The sequence below is a fragment of the Chlorocebus sabaeus genome, chromosome 12 (assembly GCF_047675955.1).
Source record: "Chlorocebus sabaeus isolate Y175 chromosome 12, mChlSab1.0.hap1, whole genome shotgun sequence".
Classification (NCBI taxonomy): Eukaryota; Metazoa; Chordata; class Mammalia; order Primates; family Cercopithecidae; genus Chlorocebus; species Chlorocebus sabaeus.
Genome location: NC_132915.1, coordinates 9415594 through 9443140, shown reverse-complemented (window position 1 = coordinate 9443140; position 27547 = coordinate 9415594). Strand labels below are relative to the sequence as shown.

The 27547-nt window shown below is 39.3% G+C and overlaps 1 long non-coding RNA gene across 1 annotated transcript; it reads right to left on the bottom strand.

Moving 5' to 3' along the window:
* On the bottom strand, positions 1-24095 carry LINC02843 (long intergenic non-protein coding RNA 2843). The gene is made up of 4 exons (XR_005240249.2): positions 23895-24095; positions 19518-20262; positions 1066-1155; positions 1-214 (listed from the first exon to the last, which is right to left on the bottom strand). It is a non-coding gene; the product is annotated as a long intergenic non-protein coding RNA 2843 (long non-coding RNA).
* Positions 24096-27547: the final 3452 nt, after the last annotated feature.

The window sequence follows — 27547 nt, the reverse complement described above, 5'->3', positions numbered from 1 at the left end:
GAGGAGGTCATTGTATCTTTCAATATAACTGTGTCCATGACTTCCTGTCTCTGTACACACATTTTTCCTTCCCTACCTTTAGTTAGATCCTCTTAATTGCTCTAGTGTGTTATATGCCATTCAGAGATTTGACCTTAGGTAGGGGTGGGAGCTAGTGATGGCAGTCACCTTCATATTTGGTGCTGGAGCTTGAAGGTACCCAGAGAAAGGGTACCTGGAAAATAAGATGAATATGAAATGGGGAGAGCAAGAAGGAGATGAAATGCATCAGCTGGAGCCCGGGAGAACAGATAGAAACGCAGACCCTTTATTGTTTTCCCTCTGCCCTTGATGGTCTGCATGTCCTGGAGGAGCCAGGTCTTTCATCACACACAGCTGGCCCAGCAGTCAGAGAACCTGAAGGAGGACTGGGGGGAAGGTGGAGCAGCAGGAGGCCTGGCTGTGCCTCGCACCAAGGAGGTGCATCCGCAGATGAGGGGTGAATACCAAAGGCATGTGAATGACTTGAAGTGGCTATTTCCTGGAAGCAGATATGGTAAGGTGAGTTACAAGATGGTGGCTGCTTCATGTCTGTGCTTCAAATACTGCACTAGAGTCTTTCTTTGGCTCCCTCTGGCCAGAAACACATGAGAAAGGCAACTGTGGAAATGTGGTTCAGCCTGGCCAAGTGGACACCTTACAAAGCTGCCATATCTAGCCTCAAAGAGATTCTGTCAGACAAGGCCAAAATAAAATAAGCTAATTTAATAAAGTTGTTTGTTTTAAATTGTACTAGAAAAGCAGTAATCAATTTTTCTGTCATTCCTCTTTGACATTCTTAAACATAATTCAGGATCCCAAATAGCTTTTGTTTATGTGGATCATAGCTATTGATATTTATTGTTTTAGAAATTAAAACAAATAAATCTAAAAATTAACTTATTTATTTAAAAATAAGAATATAAACCATTACATGTTAATATAAATAAAATCTTTTTATAAAAATAACTACATTTTCCAAAATAAAGGCTATTTAGGGAGATGAATGGCATTGTTTTACATTTTAAAAATATCTTTAATGCCTACCTTAATAGAAGACAGCTGGATTCTCATAGCTGGCTCTGCACTCAGTCTGTCGTGATGTCACTCATCATGTAGCCTCTGGAAAATTCCATTCTAGACTTATAAGAGGATGAGACAAATAATGTCTTAGTGTTACCATGAAAATAGTTTTGACTTCATGAATCCCTTGAAAGGATCTTGGAGACTCCTGGAGTCCCTGGACCATACTTTGAGAACCACTTTACTGGAGAAAAATGCGTTGTTCTCTAATTTTGGTGAAGCACTGGGGAAAAAAAACTACAACTTGGAAGTTGTGGTTCTAAACCTCTGAGCTATAAAGCCTACGGCTATCCACAAGTGAATTCCTGAGGCAATGGTCTGGATAATACAACTTCAAGCAATATGCTAATGACTCCATTATTTGACTAATTCAGGTATTTGTCCCTACCATTGCAAGAAAATCACAACAGTATTTTGTCTCTGTAGATACTAATAGTAAGAGACAAAATAATTGGAAAAAGACAGGGCTAGAGAAAGAACAGGGACAGGAAGAGAGAAGAAACAGAGAATGTCACTGGTGCAAGCATCTGTTTGCAGACCCCAGAGCCCATTTGCTGTTAAGGAACATGCTCTGGAGTTATGTGTATGGACTCAGAAGAGGTTGACCTTAGAAGCCGTTTCACCAGCCTCAGGAATCAGTTTCCACGCATTTCCTGAAGTTGTAGACAGTGGACCAAGAATTTTCCTGGGTGGGAGGAGTGAGCTCATTGTGAATATTTACACATTTTCAATGCCCTTGGCTCATCCCTAGCACGTTTACCAGCAGAATGTAAACCACATTATTGTACCGTTTGCATGTTTATCATTGAGGTTTCCATGTGACTCAAAATATTTTTGCAGGGTTCTTTCAAGAAATATTTGTTTTAAAGATGATTATAAGGCAAAACTCTTTTCTCCTAGAAAACATGAACATATTCATTGAGCAACTAACTGCTGTTCAAGATAATATAAATTTTTATAATATCCTTATTATAAATCAAAGCCCTTATTTGGAATCAAAGTCCCTAAAAGATCAACATTTTTTTGTTTTCACCAAGTCGTGGGCCTTAGTCCAGTTTTCAGAAATATTTTGGAAAAGTACCAGCTTGGGATACCAATCATCCAGATATTATCTGGACATAGCCACTATTTTTATAATCATTACCCTCTCATTGAACCTTCATGGAATGAAGATAAAGTCATGGTCAATGTTTTCCTGAAAATAAACTTTAAAAATGCAACATGATTTTCTTTCCAATTAAATTAAAATGATGAGACATTAAAAACAATTTTATTTCAATATTTTTTGGGGTACAGGTGGTTCTTCGTTACAAGGATAAGTTATTTGGTGGTGTTTTCTGAGATTTTAGGGCACCTGTCACCTGAGCAGTGTACGCTGTACCCAGTACGTAGTCTTTTATCCCGTACCCGCTTTCAGCCTTCCCTGCTGAGTCCTCAAAGTCCATTATACCATTCTTGTGTCTTTGAGTCCTCATAGCTTAGCTCCCACTTATAAGCAGCAAATACGATATTTGGTTTTCCATTCCTGAGTTACTTCACTTAGAATAATGGCCTCCAGCTCCATCTAAGTTGCTGCAAGAGACATTATTTCATTCCTTTGTATGGCTGAGAAGCATTCCATGCTATGTATATACACTTTCTTCATCTACTTGTTTGTCCATGGGCATTTAGGTTGGTTCCATATCTTTGCAATTGCACATTTTGTTGCTATAACCATGTGTGTGCAAGTGTCTTTTTCATATAGTGACTTCTTTTCCTTTGGGTAGATACCCAGTAGTGGGATTGCTGGATCGAATGATAGCTACGCTTTTAGTTCTTTAAATAATCTCCGTACGTTTTCCAGAGTGGTTGTATTAATTTACATTTCCAGCAGTAGTGTAAAAGTTTTCCCTTTTCACCACATTTTTGACTTTTTACTTATGGCAATTATTGCAGGAGTAAGGTGGTTTAAATAATCATTTCCCAAATGATTAGTGGTGTTGAGTAATTTTTCTTTTCTATTTACTGTCGAGTATTTTTATTTAATATGTTCATGACATTCATTCAAGTTGCTGCAATTAGCAGTAGTTAAGTTATGCTCTTCTTTTGGTGTTTTATTGTATGACTATTTTACAATTTATTATTAGTTTTTAAACTTTTATTTTAGGTTTGAGGGTACATGTGAAGGTTTGCTACATAGGCAAACGTGTCATGGGGGTTCGTTTTACATATTATTTCTTCATCCAGGTATTAAGCCAAGTACCCAATAGTTATCTTTCTGCTCCTCTCCCTCCTCTCATGCTCCCTCTTCAAGCAGACCCCAGTGTCTGTTATTTCCTTCTTTGTGTTCATAAGTTCTTATCATTTAGCTCCCACTTGTAAGTATACAGTATTTAGTTTTCTGTTTCTGCGTTAGTTTGCTAAGGATAAGAGCCTCCCACTCCATCCATGTTCCCACAAAGGACATAGTCTCATTCTTTTTTATGACTGCATAGTATTCCGTGGTGTATATGTACCACATTTTCTTTAACCAGTCTGTCACTGATGGACATTTAGGTTGATTCCATGACTTTGCTATTGTGAATAGTGCTGCAATGAACATTTGTATACATCTGTCTTTATGGTAGAATGATTTATATTCCTCTGGGTATATATACCCAGTAACGGGATTGCTGGGTTGAGTTATAGTTCTGCTTTTAGCTCTTTGAGGAATTGCCGTAATGCCTTCCACAATGGTTGAACTAATTTACACTTTCACTGACAGTCTGCAAGTGTTCCCTTCTCTGCAACCTCACCAGCCTGTGTTATTTTTTGACTTTTTAATAGTGGCCATTCAGACTGGCGTGAGATGGTATATCATTGTGGTTTTGATTTGCATTTCTCTAATGATCAGTGATGTTGAGCTTTTTAAAATATGCTTGTTGGCTGCATGTATGTCTTCTTTTGAGAAGTGTCTGTTCATGTCTTTTGCCCACTTTTTAATGGGGTTGTTTTTCTCTTGTAAATTTGTTTAGGTTCCTTACAGATGCTGGATATTAGACTTTGTCAGATGCTTTGTTTGCAAATATTTTGTCCCATTCTGTAGGTCGTCTGTTTACTCTGTTGATAATTTCTTTTGCTGTTCAGGAGCGCTTAAATTTAATTAGATAACATTTGTCAATTTTCCTGTGTCTAGGATGGTATTGCCTAGGTTGTTTTCCAGGGTTTTTATGGTTTTGGGTTTTACATTTAAGTCTTTAATTCAAGTTGAGTTAATTTTTGTATATGATGTCGGGGTTCAGTATCAATCTTCTGCATGTGGCTAGCCAGTTATCCCAGCACTATTTATTGAATAGGGAGTCCTTCCCCCATTGATTGTTTTTGTCAGTTTTGTCAAAGATCAGATGGTCGTAGATATGTGATCTTATTTTTGGGCTCTCTATTCTGTTCCATTGGTTTATTTGCCTGCATTTGTACCTGTACTATGCTATTCTGGTTACTGTAGCCTTGTAATATAGTTTGAAGTCAGGTGATGTGATGCCTCTAGCTTTGTTCTTCTTGCTTATGATTGCATTGACTATTTGGGCTCTTTTTTGGTTTCATGTGAATTTAAAATAGTTTTTTTTCCAGTTCTGTGAAGAATGTAATTGGTAGTTTGATAGGAATAGCATTGAATCTATAAATTGCTTTGGGCAGTATAGCCATTTTAATGATATTGATTCTTCCTATCCATGAGCATGGAATGTTTTTCCATTTGTTTGTATCTTCTCTGATTTCTTTGAGCAATGTTTTGTAATTCCCATTGTAGAGATCTTTCACCTCCCTGGTTAGCTGTATTCCTAGGTATTTTATTCTTTTTGTGGCAGTTATGAATGGGATGGCTTTTCTGATTAGGCTGTTGTTGGTGTATAGGAATGCTGGTGATTTTTGTATTGATTTTGTATCCTGCAACTTTGCTGAGGTTGTTTTATCAGCTGGAGGTACTTTTGGGCTGAGACTGTGGGGTTTTCTAGGTATAAAATCATGTCGTTTGCAAACAGAGGTAGTTTGACTTCCTCTTTTCCTATTTTATGCCCTTGATTTCTTTCCCTTGCCTGATTGCTCTGGCTGGGACTTCCAATACCATGTTGAATAGAAGTGGTGAGAGAGGCATCCTTGTCTCATGCCACTTTCAAGGGGAATGCTTCCAACTTTTGCCCATTCAATATAATATTTGCTGTGGGTTTATAATTGACGGCTCTTACTATTTTGTGGTATCTTCCTTCAATACCTAGTTCATTGAGTGTTTTTAACATGAAGGGTGTTGAATTTTGTCAAAAGCCTTTTCTTCTGCATCTATTGAGATAATCATGTGGTTTTTGTCTTTAGTTCTGTTTATGTGATGAATCACACTTATTGTTTTGAGTGTGTTGAACCAACCTCTCATCCTGGGGGTGAAGCTTACTTGATCATGGTGGATTAACTTTTTTTTCTTTTTTGGAGACAGAATCTTGCTCTGTCACCCAGGCTGGAGTGCGGTGGCATGATCTCGGCTCACTGCAACCTCTGCCTCCTGGGTTCAAGCAATTCTCCTGCCTCAGCCTCCTGAGTAACTGGGATTAGAGGGGCCCCTGACCACGCCCAGCTAAATTTTTGTATTTTTAGTAGAGACAGGGTTTCGCCATGTTGCCTAGGTTAATTTCAAACTCCTGAGCTCAGGCAATCCCCCTGCCTTGGCCTGCTAAAGTGCTGGGATTACAGGCATGAGCCACTGCGCCTAGACTGGATTAACTTTTTGATGTGCTACTGGATCCAGTTTGCAAGTATTTTGTTGAGCTATTGCTGATTTGATGAACACTGCATCAATGTTCAAGGTATCAAGATGATGCTGGCCTCATAGAATGAGTTGGGGAGAAGTTTCTCCTCAATTTTTTGGAATAGTTTCTGTAGGAACGGTACCAGCTCTTCTTTGTACATCTGGTAGAATTTGACTATGAATTCATTAGGTCCCGGGTTTTTGTTTTTGTTTTTTTGGTTGGTAAACTATCTATTGTTGATTTAATTTCAGAGTTCATTATTGGCCTGTTCAGGGACTCAATTTCTTCCTGGTTGAGCACTTTTTCATATGTTTGTTTGTTGGCTGTTTGTATATCTTATTTTGAGAATTGTCTATTCATGTCTTTTGCCCATTTTTTAGTGGGATTGTTTTTTCCTTACTGATTTGAGTTCTTTGTAGATTCTGGATATTAATCCTTTGTTGGATGCATAGTTAATGAATATTTTATCCCACTCTGTGGGTTGTTTGTTTACTCTGTTGATTATTTCCTTTGCTGTGCTAAAGGTTTTAAGTCTAATTAGGTTCTGTCTATTCATTTTTGAGTTTGTCATATTTGCTTTTGGGGTCTTAGTCATGAATTATTTGCCTAAGCCATTGTCTAAAAGAATTTTTCCAATGTTATCTTCTAGAATTTTTATAATTTCTGGTTTAGATTTACGGTTTTGATCCATCTTGAGTTGATTTTTCTATAAGGTGAGAGATGGGGATTCAGTTTCATTCTTCTACATGTGGCTTGCCAGTTTTTTCTAGCGCCATTTGTTGAACAGGGTGTCTTGCCCCAATTTATGTTTTTGTATGCTTGTGGAAGATCAGCTAGCTCTAAGTATTTGGCTTTATTTATAAATTCTCTGTTTTGTTCCATTGACTGACATGCCTATTTTTATACCAGTACCTTGCTGTTTAGGTAACTATAGCTTTGTGGTATAATTTGACATTGGGTAATGTGATGTCTCCAGATTTTTTCCTTTTGCTTAGTATTGCTTTGGTTATGCAGGTTCTTTTCTTGTTCCATATGAATTTTAGTATTGTTTTCTAGTTCTATGAAGAATGACAATGGCATTCTGATAGGAACTGCATTGAATGTGTAGATTGCTTTTGGCAATGTGGTCATTTTCACAATATTGATTCTTTCTATCCATGAGCATGGGATTGTTTCCATTTGTGTCCTCTATGATTTATTTCAGCAGTGTTTTGTAGTTTTCCTTGTAGAGATCTTTCACCTCCTTGGTTAAGTACATTTCTACATATTTTACTTTTTTTTGGCAGCTGTTGTAAAAGAGATTGATTTCTTGATTTGACTCTCAGCATGATCATTGTTGGTGTATAGCAGTGCTATTGATTTGTGTACATTGATTTTTGTATTTTGAGACTTTATTGAATTCATTTATCAAATCTAAAGAACGTTCAGGGTGAGTCTTTAGGGTTTTCTAGGTATACAATCATATCATCAATAAACAGCAACAGGTTGACTTTCTCTTTTCCAATTTGGATGCCCTTTATTTCTTTCTCTTGTCTGATTGCTCTGGTTAGGACTTCCAGTATTACGTTGAATATAAGGGGTGAAAGTGGGCATTCTTGTCTTGTTCTCGTTCTCAGGGGAATGCTTTCAACTCTTCCCCATTCAGTATAATGTTGGCTGTGGGTTTGCCATATATGGCTTTTATTACTTTGAGGTAAGTCCCTTCTATGTCTATTTTGTTGAGGGGTTTTTTTTTTAATCATAAAGCATTACTGGATTTCGTCAAATGCTTTTTCTGCATATTGAGATGATCATATGGTTTTTTAAAAAAATTTCTGTTCATGTGATGTATCACATTTATTGACTTGTGTATGTTAAACCATCCCTGCATCTCTGGTATGAAACCCACTTGATCATGATGTATTATCTGTTTGATATGCTGTTGGATTCAGTTAGCTAGTATTTTGTGGATGATTTTTAGGTCTATATTTGTCAGGGATATTGGTCTGTAGTTTTCTTTTTTTGTTATTTTATTTTATTTTTTTCCTGGTTTTGGTATTAGAGTGATACTGGCTTCATAAAATGATTTAGGGAGGATTCTCTTTATCTTTTGGAATAGTTTCAGTAGAATTGGTACCAATTATTCTTTGAATGTCTGACAGAATTCAGCTGTGAATCCATCTGGTCCTGAACTTTTTTTTTGTTGTTGGCATTTAAAAAATTACCAATTCAATATTGCTGCTGGTTATTGGTCTGTTCAGCATTTCTATTTATTCCTGACTTAATCTAGGAAGGTTGCATATTTCCAGGAATTTATGCATTTTCCCTAGATTTTGTAGTTTGTGTGCATAAAGCTGTTCATAGTACCCTTGAATGATCTTTTGTATTTCTGTGGTATTGGTTGTAATATCTCCAGTTTATTTCTAATTGAGCTTATTTGTATCTTTTCTCTTCCTTTCTTGGTTCATCTTGCTAATGGTCTATCAATTCTGTTTATCTTTACAAAGAAACAGCTTTTTGTTTCATTTCTCTTTTGTATTTTTTTTCTTTTTGTGAGACTGAGTCTCCCTCTGTCACACAGGCTGGAGCACAGTGGCCTGACCTCGACTCACTGCAATGTCTGCCTCCCTGGTTCAAGTGATTCTCCTGTCTCAGCCTCCCAAGTAGCTAAGATGACAGGTGTGCACCACCATGCCTGGATAATTTTTGTATTTTTACAAAAAAATACAAAATTATTTTATATTCTTTTGGAGACGAGTTTCACCATGCTGGCCAAGCTCTTCTCAACCTCCTGAGCTCAAGTGATCTGACTGCTGTGGCCTCCCAAAGTGTTGAGATTACAGGCATGAGCCACTGCACCCAGCCGTCGTGTTGTTTTTGTAGTTGTTGTTGTTGTTTTCTTTCAATTTCATTTAGTTCTGCTCTTATCTTTGCTTTTTCTTTTTGATCCTGGGTTTGGGTTTAGTTTGTTGCTGTTTCTGTAGTTCCTTGCGGTATAACCTTAGATTGTCTATTTGTGCTGTTTCAGATGTTTTGATGTCAGCATTGAATGCTATGAACGTTTTTCTTAGTACCACTTTTGCTGTATCCCATAGGTTTTGGTAAGTTGTGTCACTATTATAATTTATTTCAAGTAATTTTTACATTTCCATCTTGATTTGATTGTTAACCAAAAAATTATTTAAGAGCAGATTATTTAATTTCCATGTATCTGCATAGTTTTGAGGGTTCCCTTTGGAGTTGATTTCCCATTTTATTCTACTGTGGTCTGGGAAGATACTTTATATGATTTCTACCTTCTTAAATTTATTGAGACTTGTTTTGTGGTCTATCATATGGTCTATCTTGGAGAATGTTTCATGTGCTGATGAGAAGAATGTATATTCTGCAGTTGTTTGGTAGAATGTTCTGTGAATATCTGTTAAGTCCATTTGTTCTAGGGTATAGTTTAAATCCATTGTTTCTTCATTGACCCTCTGTCTTGATGATCTGTCTAATGCTATCAGTGGAGTATTGAGGTCCCCCACTATTATTGTGTTGCTGTCTATCTTATTTCTTAGGTCTAGTAGTAATTGCCTTATAAATCTGGGAGTGCCTGTGTTGAGTGCATACAAATTTAGGATTGTAATATCTTCCTGTTGGACTCATCCTTTTATCATTATATAATGCCCTTCTTTGTCTTTCTTTTTTTTTTTTTATTGTTGTTGCTTTAAAGTCTGTTTAGTCTGATATGAGAATAGCTACTCTTGCTTGCTTTTAGTTTATATTTGCGTGAAATATCTCTTTCCGCCCCTTTATCTTAAGTTTATATGAATCCTTATGTGTTAGGTGAGTCTCTTGAAGTCAGCAGATATTTGGTTGGTGATTTTTTTTATCCATTGTGCCATTCTGTATCTTTTAAGTGGAGCATTTAGGCCACTTACATTCAACTTTAATACTGAGATATGAGGTACTGTTCTATTTATCTTGTTAGTTGTTGCCTAAATACTTTGTTTTTACATTGTGTTATTGTTTTATAGGCCCTTTGAAATGTATGCCTTAAGGAGGTTCTATCTTAGTTTATGCTGAGCTTCTGTTTCAAGGTTTAGAACTCCTTTCAGCATTTCTTGTAGTGTTGGTTTGGTAGTGGCAAATTCCCTCAGCATTTGTTTGTCTGAAAAATAATTCATCTCTCCTTCATTTATGAAGCTTAGTGTTGTTGAATACACAATTCTTGACTGACAATTATTTTGTTTAAGAAGGCTAAAGATATGTCCTGGGTCTCTTCTGGCTTGTAAGGCTTATGCTGAGAAATCTGCTGTTAGACTGATAGGTTTTCCTTTGTAGATTACCTGATGCTCTTGTCTCACAGCTCTTAAAATTATTTCCTTCATGTTGACTTTAGATAACCTGACGACTATGTGCCTTGGTGATGATCTTTTTGCAATGCATTTCCCAGGAGTTCTTTGAGCTTCTTGTATTTGGATATCTAGATCTCTCAGACCAAGGAAGTATCTAAGACCAGGGAAGTTTCCCTCAATTATTCTCTCAAATAAGTTTTCCAAACTTTTAGACTTCTTTTCTTCCTAAGGAGCACCAGTTATTCTTAGAGTTCGCTGTTTTACAAAATTCCGTATTTCCTGATGACTTTATTTATTTTGATTCTTTTTTTCTTTGTCTTTTCTGATTGGGTTAATCCTAAAGCCTTGTCTTCAAGCCCTAAAATTCTTTCTTCTACTTGTTCTAGTCTCATGGGCAATTTTTATGTCATGTCTTTTCTGATTCTAAAACTGTTGCATATTTATTATACCAAAATCGAATAAAACAGGGCATTAAAAAATCACTTGTAAATCTACTACTGCTCAAACATGTGTTTTAGTGTATGTTCTTCCAATAACTTTTTCTAACCCTATCTATATATACAGTATATATATTCATGCATATCTGTATGTATGACTTTTAAACAAAATTGAATATTGCATCAAAATTTTGAAAAGCCCAGGGCATCCATTTTGAGTATCTCAATGAGTTGAAATTTCCCTTGTGTGAGAGAAGGAGCTGGCTTGCATCTCTACTTGGTGATTTGGGCTGGGAGTGACTCCAGTATTACTGCATGGTCATCAGCTTATGAAAAGCTCCCTGCAGGTAGGAATAAGGTGCCCAGAGACAAAGTGGCTTTGAGTCCCTATGTGTCAGTAAAGGGCACAGGGTGAGGGCAGGTTTGGGATGTTGGGCATATTCATTCTCAGCCAAGAGAAGGAGAGAACCTTGCCCACCCCAGCTCTTGGCTGGCAGCATGGCAGCACTGGGCACTCAGTCTCACAAAGGTGCTGGGCTCAGAGAGCAGGAATTGGTCAGGAAAGAGGGGCCAGAGAGGGCAGCAGAAGCAACCTCAGTCTACCCATCTGTAAGGGTCCCCCTTTAGTAATGAAGAGGAAGCTCTCAGGAAACTAGTAGGAAGAGGGTAAGAGAAATAGTAAGAAAGAGGAAGAGAAAGAGCAAGTATGTGACTGAGGACATGTGTGTGTGTGTGTGTGTGTGTGTGTGTGATGTATGTGTGGTGTGTGTATAGTGTGCCTATTGTGTATGGTGTGTAAAGGAAAATAAAAAATACCACGACTCCCAAACTGAAGCAGGGAGGCTGAGCCATGCAACACCAGCTTCCAAGTGAATAGCTCTAGCATTGTGCACTAGCCAGGTCCCCATGGACAGGTAGGAAGCCTCAGGGATCTATCATGGGCTGCCCCACAGATCATTCAGGAGTAAATTTTTTGCTGGCCTCCCATAAACAAGGGCATGCCCATTGTAATTTTAGGTGTACAATCTAAGTCTAGCTCCTAAAACTAAAGTCTACTCATTCCATATTGATAATGTCAATTACAAGCTTATCTTCCCAGGTTCGGAATGAAGACTCCTCCCTCCTACCCAGAGGTGGCTGCATAATTCACTTTCCTTTACTCCCTATTTTTCCCTTCAAACATTCACCTTTTCTTATGTGAAATGCAGATTAACTGGGCACTAACTAAAGTCTAACAGGAATGTAACCATTTGCTTTACTACCTACCTGCCCCTCTTTCTGTCTGCCATCCCTCAATTTAAGGAAATGTATAAATACTAAGTCTCCTGAAAACATCTTTGGAAAAACAGCCACAGATGTGCCTGTGGCTCATTTTTCTTTTTTTCCAGACATGCCCTAAAGCTGACTTAATAAGCCTTGGTACTTTAGTCACTCATCTTGGTTATCAGGTGTGTGCATGTGCAAGGTGTGAAGGGTGTGTGTGATGTATGTGATAAATAACCAGCATTTGGAAGCTGACACCACAGGAGTGGCCACCCAAGGCCCAGCCATTGGAAGGGCACACCAGACAGGGACAGAAGACCCCAGGAGTGACAGAGACTGACCAGTTCAGGGTCCAGAGCTCATCCCAGTCTCTCTTCTGGAGACCTCCCTCTTGGTCTAGAGCTGGTGTCAAGAACTCTAAGCCTAGGTGGAGTGAAGGAGGAGCAACAATGCCATACCTTGCCCGGAGCGCAGAGTGGAATGTGAGAATGAAAGTTCTGGCTTGAACTCCTCTAAGGCTCCCCATGTCCTCCAGATCGAGCCCCAATCCCTCCCCGGGCCCCGGACTCTGCGGCTCCTTGCGGGTTTATCTGCCCACAGGCCACATGTAGGGGGCTGCTGCTTGTGTCCTGCACCCTGCCTTGCTTTCCCAGCTCTGGGCTGTGAATCCGTCTCCTTAGGACATGTGTTAGTTCCCTCTGTTGAATTCCTTAGGATTCTGTCTCACTGCTTTCTTTCTCCAGAGACTTTTCTCTAATGACCCCCAATCTGGGTCAGGTGTCCTCTGTATGCCCTATGGCCCCTGGTACAATCTCTTGTCTTGGCCTGCCCCGACCAGAGTAACTTTGAACAAACTGTTTTGCTTCAATGGGCTTCCGGCTTCTTCATCTAGAAAATCAGAGTTGGACTATGCGATGTGAAGTCCTCTTGTGTGAGAATCTTTGTGATTCTCCAAATTATTTTTTAATATTAGTTACTTAACCAGCTTTTAACTTCTACTCCTCTAAGCAGCTGGAGGAGAGAGGAGGAGGAAGGTGACCTGGCAATTCACCTTTGGAAACTCTTTCAGCTCTTTGCCCAAAAATGGGAACTTGGTTTCTGGGCTGTCCTGGCCATGTTCAAAGGCTGGAAACTACTTGGATTGATCAAATGAGGCCAAGGATATGAGGAGATAAGAAACTGTGTTATGGTTCCTAGTTTTCCCTTCCAAGGTCAGTTGCTCCCCTGTCTTCATACCTAGAGGGGCATGTGGTCATTAGCCAGCTGCTTTGAAAGGAAAGGAAATCACTTCTCTAGAAGCAGAACCCTCCCACACCCAGGTTCAGGAGGCTTTGGCAATTGACTCACTTTTCAGACCAGTGAGGAATGGTTTGAGCTTTAGAATCACAATCTAAGAAGAAGAAGGTCCACCAGATGCCTGCCTTTAATGACAAGAAGAATTTTGTTTGAATTAGTTGTTTCATTACAGCTGCATGTACATGATAAGCTGTTTCAGGTTGAGAACTAGAGCAACACAGGAGCTCACCGGGTACTTCCACACATCCCACCCTGTTTTGTTATTGCTGCTGTCATTTCTTTCCTTTTAACAATTTCTCGTTTTGAAATAATTTTGGACTTACAAGAAATTGCAAAAAATAGTATAACGTTACCGTGTATTTGGTTCTCATCCCAGTCCCCTGTGTGCGTGTGTGTATGTGTGCACACTTGTTCGTGTGTATAGTTCACAGGTTTTTTTTTTTGACGTATTTAAGAATAAATTACAGACATGTGGTTCCCTTATTGGAACACTTAACTGTGCATATTCAAAACCCAGGGGTATTTTCTTTTGTAACTATAGTGCAACTATCAAAGCAGGAAATTAACATCAATACCATTCTATTGTCTAATCTACAGACCTTATTCCAGGTTTTCTAGGTGTCGCACTATTGTTATTTTTCTGATCCAGCATCCCACATTGCTTTTCGTTGTCCTGTCTCCTTGACGTCCTTTAATCTGGAATAGTTCTTTAGTCTTTTTTTTAATCTTCCATGGCTTTGATGTTTGTGAAGAGTGGTGTTCATTATTTTGTTGAATATCCCTCCAAATGGGTTTGCCTGATGTTTCTGCAGAACGTGTGTGTGTGTGTGTGCACGTGTGTGTGCGGTGTGTGTTTGTGATGCGTGTGTGAGCATACAGTTCATGCATTTTTGGCAGAGATACAACAGAAGTGGTGCTGTGTCAGATCAGGAGCAACGTGGTAGCAACTTGCCCCATCGCTGGTGATGGTAGCGACAGTTACTTGGTGAACACAGTACCACAGGTTTCTTCACTGCTAAGTTCCTATTTTCCCCTTTGTCATTAATGAGAATCTTGGGAGGTGATACTTTGAGACTATGCAAATATCCTGCTTCTTATCACACATTTGCCAGTTGATTTTAGCATCTTCTGATGATTTTTGCCTAAAACAGTCATTACAGTTGTGGGTGCCAAGTGGTTTTCTAATTCTGTCATTCCTTTTGCATATATGAGTTGGCATTGCCCTGCAAGGAAGAGCTGGCCCTTCTCCCATATTTATTTGCTCATATCTGTGTGGGTGCATGGATTCCTTGTCTATGATATAGGTTATAATCCCTCATTATCACTATTTAGTTCAAATTATTCCAAATTTGACCAGTGGATGCCTTTTTCAGCTGGCTCCTGGGTCCTCTTGCTGTGTCTCCATCCTCTTCTAACACTTCCTTAATTTTCAGGGCTGTGTGACCCTCCAGGCTCATCTTATGTGTTCCCTGCACCAGACCTGGGACCAGATATTTCTCTGAGGAGCCCTCCTTCCTGTTGCTGGAGAATGGCATTGAGCAGGCATGATGATCTGAGTGTTCTGACTCACCACCCCCAACCCAGCTTGTCCTGGGTTGGGGTTTCCTACAGCCACCTGCACTTCTCAATTAGTTTCCCTCTCAGACTCTCTGTCTCCCAGCACAGTCCCCTCCCAGCACAGTCCTCTCTTCTGTGCTCTAGGCTTCATGGTACAATGGCCTGATAAACATTTTCATTTGGATCTTAAAGGAAGCATGTCCTTGTTGTGGGCTGAAGTGCATCCCCCCAACCAAAAAAAAAAAAAAAAAAAAAATCATATTTTGAAGTCTTAACCCTCAGTAATTCAGAATGTGATGTATTTGGAGACAGGATCTTTAAAGAGGTGTTTAAGGTAAAATGAGATCCTTCCAGTGGACTCTAATCCAACCTGACTGGTGTGTTATAGGCAGAGGAGATGAGGACACAGACACACACAGAGGGATGACCATGTGAGTATACAGGAAGAAGACAGTGATCTGCAAGCCAAGGAGAGAGGCCTTAGAGAAACCAACCCTGCCAACATCTTGATTTTGGACATCCAGCCTTCAAGACTATGAGACAGTAGATTTCTGTTGTTTCAGCAACTCCCCCAACAGCCCATCTGTGGTCCTTTGTAACGACAACTGAAGCAGGTGAATATAATCCTTAACAGAACTCATGCCTTCTCTCTGCCTTGCTCCTCACCTTAGTGTGCCCCACCTCAGGAAACAGTGCCACCGTTCAGCCATTTGTTTGTGTCTGTCCTATCAATATTTCTTCTTCATCTTCTTCTTCCTTTTCCTCCTCCTCTGTCTGCTCCTCCTCCTCTTCTTCTTCTTCTTGTTCCTCTTCCTCTTCTTCTTCCTCTTCCCCTTCTCCTTCTCCCCTTCCCTCTCCTCCTTCTTCTCCTTCTCATCCTCCACGTTCTCCTTCTCTTCTTCTTCATTTTCATCTTCATTTTTAAAGCTGGAATAATTCTATAAAGAGAAAGTTTCCTCACACACTTTTTGTTGTTTTGACATCTCATTTGTATAGGAAAAGCAGGATTAAAATGTTTGATTCTTTTTTATTTTCTAGTTTTCAAAATAATGAATTGGCTTCTTAGCATCCCTTAAGTGTGGCAAAGAAGTTTTTTTTTTTTTTTTTAAGTATTATTATGGACTCATGGGAATAAACATATTTTATGTACTTCAAATTGTTGCAGTCCCAGCTACTCGGGAGGCTGAGGCAGGAGAATGGCGTAAACCCGGGAGGCGGAGCTTGCAGTGAGCTGAGATCCGGCCACTGCACTCCAGCCTGGGTGACAGAGCGAGACTCCATCTCAAAAAAAAAAAAAAAAAAAAAAAAAAAAAAAAAATTGTTGCAGTTATTTTTATTGATGTTCAAATGGTCCCATCCTTGGTAAATGGAAGATTAACAAGGTGCCTCCTGAACTCATTTGGCATGGTTCTAGTGGACCTCATAAGAGGCGTTTTTCTTTCTATAACAAGATATTCCAGGATTGTCCTATATATTTCCTGCTCAGATCTTGAAATGCACCTTTCTTTAAGGGTTATTAGTTTTTTTTTTTTCTTTTTTGGGGAAAAGGTACTTAGAGACAACTTAGGTACTAGGCTAGGATGCTTATTGCTGTTGTGTTGATTTTTGTTATTTGGCCTTTTCAGTAGACAGAGCTAGGGAATAGAAAAATAAAATATAAAGATTAAATACATCATGAATCCAAACTGCGACTTCAAATTTAAATTTAAGTGATAGACTTCCCCCCCATTTTTTAGAGCAGTAATCTCTCTCTCTCTCTCTTTCTCTCTCTCTATGTAATACTGTATATGATTTGTCATTTAAGCCATTTTAAGTATACAATTAGTGCCATTAATTACTTTCACAATCTTGTGCACCACCAGCACTATTTATTTATGATTGTTTCATCATCCCAAACAGAAACTCTACTCATTAAGTAAGAATTTTCTCTTCCCCCTTCCCCCAGCCCTTGGCAACCTTTAACTTAACTTTTTGTTTTCAGGGATTGTCCTATTCTGAACATTTCATATAAGTGGAATCTACAGTATTTGTTCTTTTGGGTCTGGCTGATTTCACTTAGTATAATGTTTTCAAGCCTCATTCACGTTGTTGCATATGTCAGAGCTTCATTCCTTTTTATGGCCGAGTAATAAATATCCCACTGTAGGCATAAACAACACTTCATTTATCCACTCATCTGTTGATGGGCACCTGGCTTGTTTGCCCGTTTTGGCTGTCGTGAATAGTGCTGCAATGAGCACTGGCATAGAATTATCTCTTTGAGTCCTTGTTTTCAGATTTTTTGGGTATATACCTAGGTGTAGAATTGCTGAGTTATATGGTAATTCTGTTTAAAGAACCACCAAACTGTTTTCCATAGTGCGGCACCATCTTACATTCCCGCCCACAATATCCTAGCATTCTGATTTCTCCACATTCTTGACAACACTTGTGATAGTTTTTCCTTAGTCATCCTAACCTGTATGAAGTGATATCTCATTGTGGTTTTGATTTTCATTTTCCTAATCATTAGTGATGTTGAGCATCTCTTCAGCTGCTTACCGGCCATTTATATATCTCCTTTGGAGTGTTGACTATTCAAGTCCTTCGACAATACTTTGATTGGGTTGTTTGTCTTTTTGTTGTTGAGTTGAAGGACTTCTTTCTATATTCCCAAGTCCCAGCTGGGCCTCAAAGATCCAATTTCTTCAATCAGTAAATAGCAAGAAAAAAACAAAACAAATGTAAATGAAATCTAGATATTAAAATCTTATGATCTGATTTGAACGTATTTTCTCCTGGTCTGTAGGTTGTCTTTTCACTTTCCTGATGATAAGCCTTGATACACAAAAATTAGATGAAGTCTAATTTATCTATTTTTTTCTTTTGTTGCTGTTGCTTTTTAGTGTCATATCTAAGAATCCAGTGCCAAATCCAAGATTATGAAGATTTATTTCTTTGTTTTATTCTGAGGCTTTTATTAGCTTTAGTAGACGCTTAAATTATAATTTTCCATTGTATGAGTCAGGATAGCTTATACTGTTTTGCAAACAACAAACCCTGAAATCTCAGGATATTAACACAATTTAAAATTATATATTGTTTGGCACACAATGAATTATGGATTAGGCAATCCTCCTACATCTTGTAGCATGGAGTAAAAAAAGCCTGTGAGAGATGTTTTTAAAGACCACCCTTGGGCTGGACGTAGTGACTCATGCCTATAATCCCAGCACTTTAGGAAGCAGAGGCAAGCAGATCACCTGAGGTCAGGAGTTCGAGAGCAGCTGGCCAACATGGTGAAACCCCATCTCTACTAAAAATACAAAAATTAGCCAGACGTGGTGGTGTGCGCCTGCAGTCTTAGCTACTTGGGTTGCTGAGGCAGGAGAATTGCTTGAACCCGGGAGGTGGAGGTTATAGTGAGCTAAATTAATGCCACTGCCCTCCAGCCTCCAGCCTTGACAACAGAGCAAGACTCTGTCAAAAACAAACAAACAAACAAACAAAAAACAAAAAACAAAAAAACCCAAAACCAGAAAAACAAAAAACAAACAAAAATCCCACACCTGGAAGTATGCGATTTTCACCTATTTTCCATCAGCTGGAACTCAGTCACATGGTCTCAACCTAACTGCAATGGAGGCTGGGAAATGTAGTCTTTCTGCCTGCCTACTTGACTATTTTAAATTAAGAAATTATTGAAAAATATCATTTAATCAGGTATGCTATTTTTGCTTTTTGTGTCCTTGAATATTATAAGATGATAGCCCAATTCATTCATGTTGCAAATACAAGACAGATTATTGGTGTTAATTTTAATATTTTATAATTTACGTTAGTTGCTATTTTCTAGCACTGAAACCAGCACTCATTGGAGCTAATGACATTCTATAACGGAGAATCAGGCAGTCCCCTTAGGGAGGGAAGCTCTGTGAAGTGTTTACAATGCCCTTTAGACGGCAGCCTGCTACCAGATAAAGAATGTGAAACAGTTTTGTCACTTTTGGCTCAGAGGATGCTCTCTTTATAAATGTGTTTTGAAAGCAGGAAACAGGACAAAAGCAAAGAAGAAAACAGTGACAGGAACAAAAGAAAAGAATGGAGATGAGGGGAAAGAAAAGAGAAGGATATGGGACAGAAGAGAAGAAAAGGGGTAAGGCTATAGGACTGCAAGAGATATACTCACTTGGCTGCTGTGCCTGTCTCAACACAGCACCCGAGCCAGACAGAAGAAAGCAGTGCTGAGCACTGCCATGTCCCCGTGTGTGCTGAGAGAAACCTGTGACCAGACCTTGAGAACCTCATCACAGCATGCTTGTCATTTTCAAAAAAGAGATATGTTAGGAGGTCTTGATTAATACAAAGTTATCTCAGGATGGAGTATGAATCCAGTGGCCTCCAGAGGAAAGACAGGGCTATGTGTCCTTTGTCACCAGGGCAAACAGTGCCTCCATGCCAGGCAAAAAGCAAATCATGTGGGATTTCTTGCTTCAGTCACGCGGAAGATTCTCCCTGGCCAGAATGTGAGCCTGCAGTAGATGTGGACCATAGAGAATGAGCATCTACTGAAGGTCAAGCAAGTTTATGCAACTGGAGCATTTTATTGGGAAATCACTGGGGCTCTTCGATCTGCATCAAGGTTAAATTAATACAAAATGTGGTGAAATGCTGTGCCCCAAGGGCAAGAGAACACAGCCCTTATGCTCCCTTATGCTTTTACAAGCTTAGATTCCTGGTGTCTCTAGTCTGTGGGTATTAATAAGGTCAGAATTCTCATGACAGTTATTTTCTTTGGTTCTTGCACATACCTGCACGATGCAGAATGTCTCTCCCTTGCTAGTGCACTGCCCACCGCAGAGGCTGTCCACCCTGGGCTCGTGGGTCATCCTCATACTTTTCCCTTCTACACTCATTGAGCTCTGTCACTTGAGAAGCCGTTAGAGGATGCAGTTGTCACCTGCGAGAAAGCTGATGTCAGGCATGACATCTCCCAGGGTTTCCAAATCACAATCCACCCAGCATGAGCACTGCTCAATGTTCCTGGACAAGAAGGTATCATCTCACAAATTTATTCATGCAAATAGAATCACTTGACTCCCCCACCTGCTCACCCAATTTTCCTTTATAGTTTGAATCCCGGCTGAGTCCCAAGAAGGACCCTGTTATACAACTAGCACATTCTTTGTTTTGAGGACTCTGTATTCTGTAACTTCTTGCATTATAAACCAAACTAACATGATTTCCTGCCTCCCCTGATTTCACTGGTGCCATCATCATTCATTGAGAGGTTGATGTACAGAGCTTTTCTCTGGACACATGGTGGAGAAGACGACAGGCTGGCCAGCCACTGGGAAGCATGTCCCATGTCTGCCATTCATATAAGCTCTTCAATGTATTTTCTCTGTTTATCATCACACAAACGTAATGAGTTATCATCGCTCCTGTTTTGTATCTGATGAACATCATTTCCAGGTCTCAGCAGTGAGTAAGCGGTTGGATTAAGTAATATGCTTTTCACTGCTATTCTTTGCTGTCTTCCTGCTCTGAGTGTATCTGAAACAGAAAGGAGAGAGAGTAAGTGTCACACTGTGGTTCTCCAAACTGACCTCCTTCAATGTCCCTAAGAAAGAAGAAAGAGTAATCATCTTATTATCAGAAAATGATTCTAATGATTGAGCTGCTGATATGTGTTATGAACACAAATCTCAGCCCTAAAACTCAGATGTGTAGGTTTTTAAAAAATCACCTGTAATTCAGCTTCATATCTACATCAGGCCTCATTCCTCTCAGCTGGTGGAGCAGGGTAATTCCATTTCTTTTAGGGCTCCCTCACCCTGGAGATGGGTGAAATTTGTGGGGCTTGTGTGGTGACCCACTCTCAAGGTGGTGGTTGGTGCCCAGTTGATCTTCGTCATCTCTGTACAGAGGTAATACCTTGGTCTTGGTCTCAGTCATTGTCCTGGGATGAGGTGTAAAAAAATGTGTTGTTTTATGCCTCGCATTAAGCCACACCAATCTTTCCAAGGATGCCAAGGCAGGCAGTCTTCCACGCGGCCAGGGCCTTGCTGTTTCTCTGTAGTTTGCTGGAACGCCTGCACAGCCATGGCCCGTTCACCAGAGCAGTTCCCCTGCATCCACCCAAACCACTCTCCACAAAAGCCATAAAGCCTGGAAGCAATGAGACCAAAATGGTCTCTCTGCTCAAGTAGGAGGAATAAAGCAAAGTAAAATCCTATCCAGCCACATAAATTAAAAATTTTCCAATTATTATAAAATGCTTTTCTTCTTCCCTCTTTCTCTTCATCTGCGCATACTCTTGGGGTTTATCTCTCTTCTAGAAACTTTCCCTAATTGCTCTGATGCCAGAAATATTCTTTTCTCTGAACTCCCATTTTTCAATTAACATCTGACACATCTTTTATTAGCTTAAAAAACAAAGTTAGCATCTTGTCTTCTTAACAGATTTTGCTCCCCTAGGTCTGGGGTCGTGTCCAACTTCTTTATCCTTTTTTTTTTTTTTAAATACCTACATAATGCTAGGTATAGGGAGTAGCCTAAAGAAAACTGTATTGAACATTTAAATTACTAAATAGGTACATGTTCAAATATACACGTACCTATATAGGCTACATGTTGTATTATTTGATTTTTTTTCAAATAATACAAGAGTGCATAAAGTCATTTCCAATTCCTTCTTTATCACTGGAAATATTCTTTACTCTGAAATCAACTTTGTCTGATATTAATATAGCCACTTCAGTCTTTTGTTTTGTTTTGTTTTGAGACAGTCTCCCTCTGTTACCCAGGCTGGGGTGCAGTGGCGTTATCTTGTCTCACTGCAGCCTCTGCCTCCTAGGTTTAAGTGATTCTCCTGCCTCAGCCTCCCAAGTAGCTGGGATCACAGGCACCACCACCATGCCTGACTAATTTTTGTATTTTTAGTAGAGACGGGGTTTCACCGCGTTGGCCAATCTGGTCTTGAACTCTTGACCTCAAGTCGCCTGCCTGCCTTGGCCTCCCAAATTGCTGGGATTACAGGTGTCAGTCACTGCCCCCGGCCATCCAGTCTTTTTTTGAGAAGAGTTAGCACAGTGTATTGTTGTTGAACATTTTAGTTTTAATCAGTTTGTCTATTTATATTTAAAGAGAATTTCTTGCGTTTATTAGGTCTTGTTTTTTTGATTCGATATGACAATCTCTGACTTTTTATTGTGCATTTAAACCATTTATACTTAATATGATTATTGCTGTGGTTAGGTCTAAGTATCTCCTCCTGCTATTTGCTTTCTATTTGTAACATTATTCAGTGTTACCCTTTTCCTCTATTTTTGCCTTTTTAAAAATTCATTGAAATTTTTTATGGTTCCATTTTATCTTCTTTGTTGGATTTTAGCTGTAACTCCTTGTTTTGTTCTTTTACTAGTTGGTGTAGGGTTTAAAATCTTTAACTTAACATAGTCTACCTTCAAGTCATATTATACAGGTTCACTGACAGTATAAGAAGCTTAAATAATATACTTCTATTTGCCCTTTTCCACTTACATAGTCTTTATGGTTTTGTTGTCATACATTCACTTATACGTATGTTATGAATTCGATAGTACATTGGTATTACTCTTGATTAAACAATCATATTTTCAAAAGATTTAAATTCTAAAGTATATATATATTTGCCAATGTATTTAATAGTTATCATTTCTGGTACAGTTTATTCATTTTCATCTGGTTTTCATTTCATTTTCCTTCTGCCTAGAAGACTTCTTTCAATATTTCTTATAATATATGTGTAACTAGAGTCCCTAAAGGAGAGAGGTTGTGGGAAGGGCAGAAAAAATATTTGAAGAAATAATGACTGAAAAATCTCCAAATTTGATAAAATGATAAAGCCACAGATCAAATATGCTTAAGGAGCCCTTTGCACATGAGATATGAGTGTCACATAAAACAGTCCTGCTACTCACTGTTGCTATTTTTGTGTTTTTCTTTTAAATTCTTTTTGTCTTTTTCATTTTGAATAGTTTATATTGTTATGTCTTCAAGTTCACTAAAAGTTCAGTTTGGATCTTTTTTTTAATCTTTTTTTAAGAGACCGGATCTCACTGTGTCCCTCAGGCTGGAGTACAGTGGAGCTATCATAGCTTATTGCAGCCTCAAACTCCTGGGCTAAAGTGATCCTCTTGCCTTGGCCTCCCAAAGTTCTGGGATTACAAGTGTGAGCCACCACACCCCATCAATTTGGGTGTTTTTTAAAAAAATATCTTTCATAAAATGCTCGTCATCACTGGCCATCACAGAAATGCAAACCAAAACCATAATGAGATACCATCTCACACCAGTTAGAATCGTGATCATTAAAAAGTCAGGAACACCTTGTTAGGCATTTTGTTCTGTATCCTGTGAACAACAGTAACTCTTTAAGGGCTTTACTGAAGCTCAGATTTGCAGAAAAATCACTCTGACTTCAATGTGAAGAACAGCTTGAATGAGTTTCAGAATAGAAGGGGTATCGAGTTAGGAAGCCACTATAGATTTCTGAGTGAGAGATGAGTGTAGTTGGGGCCAGGATGGGAGCAGAGATGGAAAGAGGTGGGCTGACCTGAGATACAAGCTGTGGGGTGACTCTTGACCCTTCCCGACTGTACCCTATTAGATCAATCACCAAGTTCATATGAACGCCTTTCTGAGGGGAATATTATTTTCACAGAGTAAACACATTTTTTATTAATACGTTCATAAATATACTTTGTTACAGTTCTGACTATTGCATGCAGTACCTCAGAAAGGAAGCCTATTTATTAACTTGTACCCAGAAAGGACTCTAGTGAATCTCTTCTGATATTTGCCCAAGAATTCCCCTAAAACACTCAGTAAAGAAAAACCTCATTCCAAAGGCCTAGTTCAATATTCCTCAAACTGTAGTGTGCATGAGAATCACCTGGTAAGCTTGTTCAAACAAATATTTCTGGGCCCCATTCCCCAGAGTTTCTGATTCAGTAGGTCTGGGTTGAGGCCAGTGACTTTTCATCTCTATCAAGTTCCTGGGTGATTTTGATGCCACTGGCCCAGGGACCACCATGTGGGAATCACTGGTGAATCAGAAGCACTGTAGCCAAGAGGTGAACTTCCTGGATTTGACACAAAAACTCTGTCCCTTTCCCATGCTGTGACTTGGTCAAGTGACTCACCCCTCTGTGCCTTTGTTTCCCCATCTGGGTCTTGGTGAGGCTTAGAGTGAGAACTGTTTGGAAAGCATTAGGACAGATGTATAAGGAGCATACACAAGCTTTTATACATAAGAAAATAAGTTCCATGTGCCTTGCATATTCTACAGTTCTCAGTGTATGGTGAGACAGATCCTGCTTTCAGTTCATTCTTGGCGAATGCTAGTCAAAATTCTATGTGATGTCACCACAGAAATCCTCAGTTAACAGTCTTGGAAAGGACCCAAGCTCTGCTCCATTTCCACCTCCTAGGGTTTGTGTAAATTCTCAGCAGGACTGTGCATTAGGTGAGTGTCTGCTTCTCCCCTGGGTCCCCATAACTTTGCCTGCTCCTAAACAGGCAGTCACATCTGGGAAGAGACAGTAGATAATGGAGCCAGAGAGTTGACTCACCACGTGGGATGGCTGTGGGCAAGTTTCCCAGGTTGCACAAGACACGGGGTTTTCTGAAACAGATGGAAAGACCGCCTCTGCTGGCCGCTGGCTGACTTCAAGATAGTCGTGCTGTGTCAAGAGGTGTGAGAAGAAAAGACCCATAAGAGACCCTGTCATCCAAGTTTTAGATTCCCCTGGATTCCTTAGCGATAAGCCATGCATGGCTCATTACACATTCCATTTATGAAATTTCCACGGGCAAAAACTCGAATGCCCTTTAACTGGGTGTGCACATGGGCATCGCATAGTTTTCCAGAGTAACCCAAGATACTGGGGTGGAGAGAAAAATGGAACCAGAAGACAAGCCGGCTTCTACCAAAGCCACCCAGCAGTCAGCCAGCCCAGACTCTCAGATCGGGACCTGGGGGCCAGCCCTAGGTAGACAGGCAAGACATCTTCCAAAGGCTCCCACATCCTCTTAAAGTGAGAGCCAGACATTAGCAATCATTCTTACAATTTTTAAAAACCATATTATCAGCTGTTATTTTAAATATCCCTAACCTAGGATAGTTAATAACAGAAACAGAAAACATTTAAGATTTTTAAGATATAATAATTGAAGATCTTGAGTCAGGCTTTAAAATTAAAGCAACTTTGAAATGAGGTCAAAGCTAGAACATTCAGCAAGGAATCTTAATTAGAAAAGTGTGACTGGGCAAGACTAGAACAGTTCTGAGCAAATGATTTTGCTACCAGGAATGGTAAATTCCAAGGAGGCAAATTAGCAGTAAGTTGCAGAGATGATCACTTGAGTAAAACACAAATAGGGTTAATTTTTTTCACTTGGTCAATTGTATTTCTCATACCAAGCTGAAAAATGCTCTCTTGTAATTTTTATTTTACGATACTGATTCTTTTGTTTTGCATTGCCCCTGCCATTGCAATGTGGACAAAGCAACTTTTTCCATCCTATTTTAGTTCTCAGAGTATATCGATTTTTAATTTCCTGGAGCCAGTTTTCTACACAATAATATTTTATTCACCATGAGAAGTAGTGTCTGTTTTAAACACTTATAGACTTGTTTCTCCAGGGAAAAACACAAGCTAGAAAGAAAAACTAAAATTTCATTTGATGAGATTCAAGTGGCAGTTGGGGTTTGAATGTAGAAGTGTTGTTTTCTTATCCAGAGGAGTCACTGGAAGTCCATTAAGGAAATGCTATCTAGTCAAAATTTGTTTACTTGCTGGAGATACGACATTTTCTGAGGATTCAAAGCAAGTGGGAAATTGCCAGTCTTGCAAGCCTGATTTCAGAAACAAAAAAGAAGAGACAACATATAAAGTTTTCTCTTTGTATATATGAACACACGTATATATTTAAATTAATACATTAATGGATCATATTATTATAACATTTCGTTTCAAAAATTTTCTTTTTGTATTTTTGCTCTTCTTCTTCTCTTTCCCTTCCCAAACTTTCTGTCTTCTGCACAGATCACTCATGATAACAGTATGTGGCCTATAATTTCAGCTCACTCGCCCTTACCTGCATGTATGTGCGCAGATGTTAGAGAGTGCTTTTCTTCATTTTTGTTAGAAATGGGATAAGGAAACAAACTTTTTTTCTGCATTTGGTTTTATTTACTCCAGAATTGCTCATGGAAATCTCCCAGAGTCATCAATGTGGCTCTAATTCATTCTTTTCAATGGCTGTATAATAGGTTGTGGTGTGGATGAGCCAGAATTTATTTAGTCATTCCTCTGTCATTAGGCGTTTGTTTGAGTTCCAGCTTTTTGCCACTGGGAACAATACTGTAGTAAATGCTTATGTCCTTGCGTTTTCATTGCAGTGGGGTAGATGAAGGTGGCTCTAGACATTTTAGTTTTGAGTTTAACCTCTTTTTGCCCATCTTTATTTGCTGTAGGGCTACAAAGATTAAAAAAAACACAAAAAAACAACTTAACCTTTATCAAGCCCTCATAGCTGAGAACGGCCACGGAGCTCAGTTTAAGGCAGAGAAGTGGCTTTGGCTGAGCATCTTCTGATACAGGCTGAGTATGCCTAGTGAGAAAATCCGAAATCCAAAATGCTCCAAAATCCAAAACGCTTCGAGTGCTGATGTGATGCTCAAAGAAATGCTCATTGGAGCATTTAAGATTTTTGTATTAGGGATGCTGAACCAGTCAATATAAAACATACATTTCAAAATTTGAAAACAATCAAAATTCAGAACACTTCTGGTCCCAAACATTTTGGATGAGGGATGCACACTCAACCTGTACCTCTTTCTTCCTGCTTGGAATGCAGCTGTTGCTAAAAGTGGCAGAGGTGAGAGAGAGAGCGAAAGAAAGAAGGAGCCTGCTATGTATGATTTAGCCATGTTTCAACAAGTATTTTTGAGCGTCTAATCACAAAGATATGGAATCATTCTAAGTGTCCATCAATGGATGATTGGATAAATAAAATGCGGGGCGTGTATATATATGTATGTAGGAATACTACTTAGCTGTAAGAAAGAAGAAAATCACATCTTGCAGCAACATGGATGGAACTGGAGGCTGTTATCTTAAGTGAAACAGATCAGAAACAGGAAGTCAGATACCACATGTTCTCACATAAGTGGGAGCTAAATAAAGTGTACACATGGACATAGAGTGTGGAATAATAGGCCTTGGAACTGGGAAGGGTGGGAGGGTGAGCAGGGTGAGGAATAAGAAATTACTCAATGGGCATGATCTACACTATTCAGGGGATTATTTCACTAAAAGCCTGGACTTCACCACCACGCAATATAGCCACATAACAAAGCTTCACTTGTACCCCTTAAATTTATAAAAATAAGAAAATGAAGAATAGAGATACCAAAGAAAGAAACACGGTCCCTGGCTTCATGAGATGTGTAAGTGCTTTGCAGGTACAAGACGAGGTGGCATGAAGCCATGATGCACAGGGAGCTAGAGTGATCTGGGGCAGGTGGTGATCACAGAAGCCCTAAAGGAGGGTGGTGTTGGTTAGGAAAGGCGGGTGGGGAGAACTTTCTGGACAGGAGTGCTATAGTGGTAAGACCTTATCTTGTTTCTTGGAACAGAGAAAAGGTCAGCATGGCCATAGCCCAGCACTGGAGGGAGCAGGCCGGGTTTAGTCTTGTTGGTCTTTCAAGGAACTTGAACTTTCCTGTTGGTGAGGAAGGGAGGTAGGGGTTTCTGGAAGCAAGTGTGAGAGAGCCCTTGTGAGCGTATTG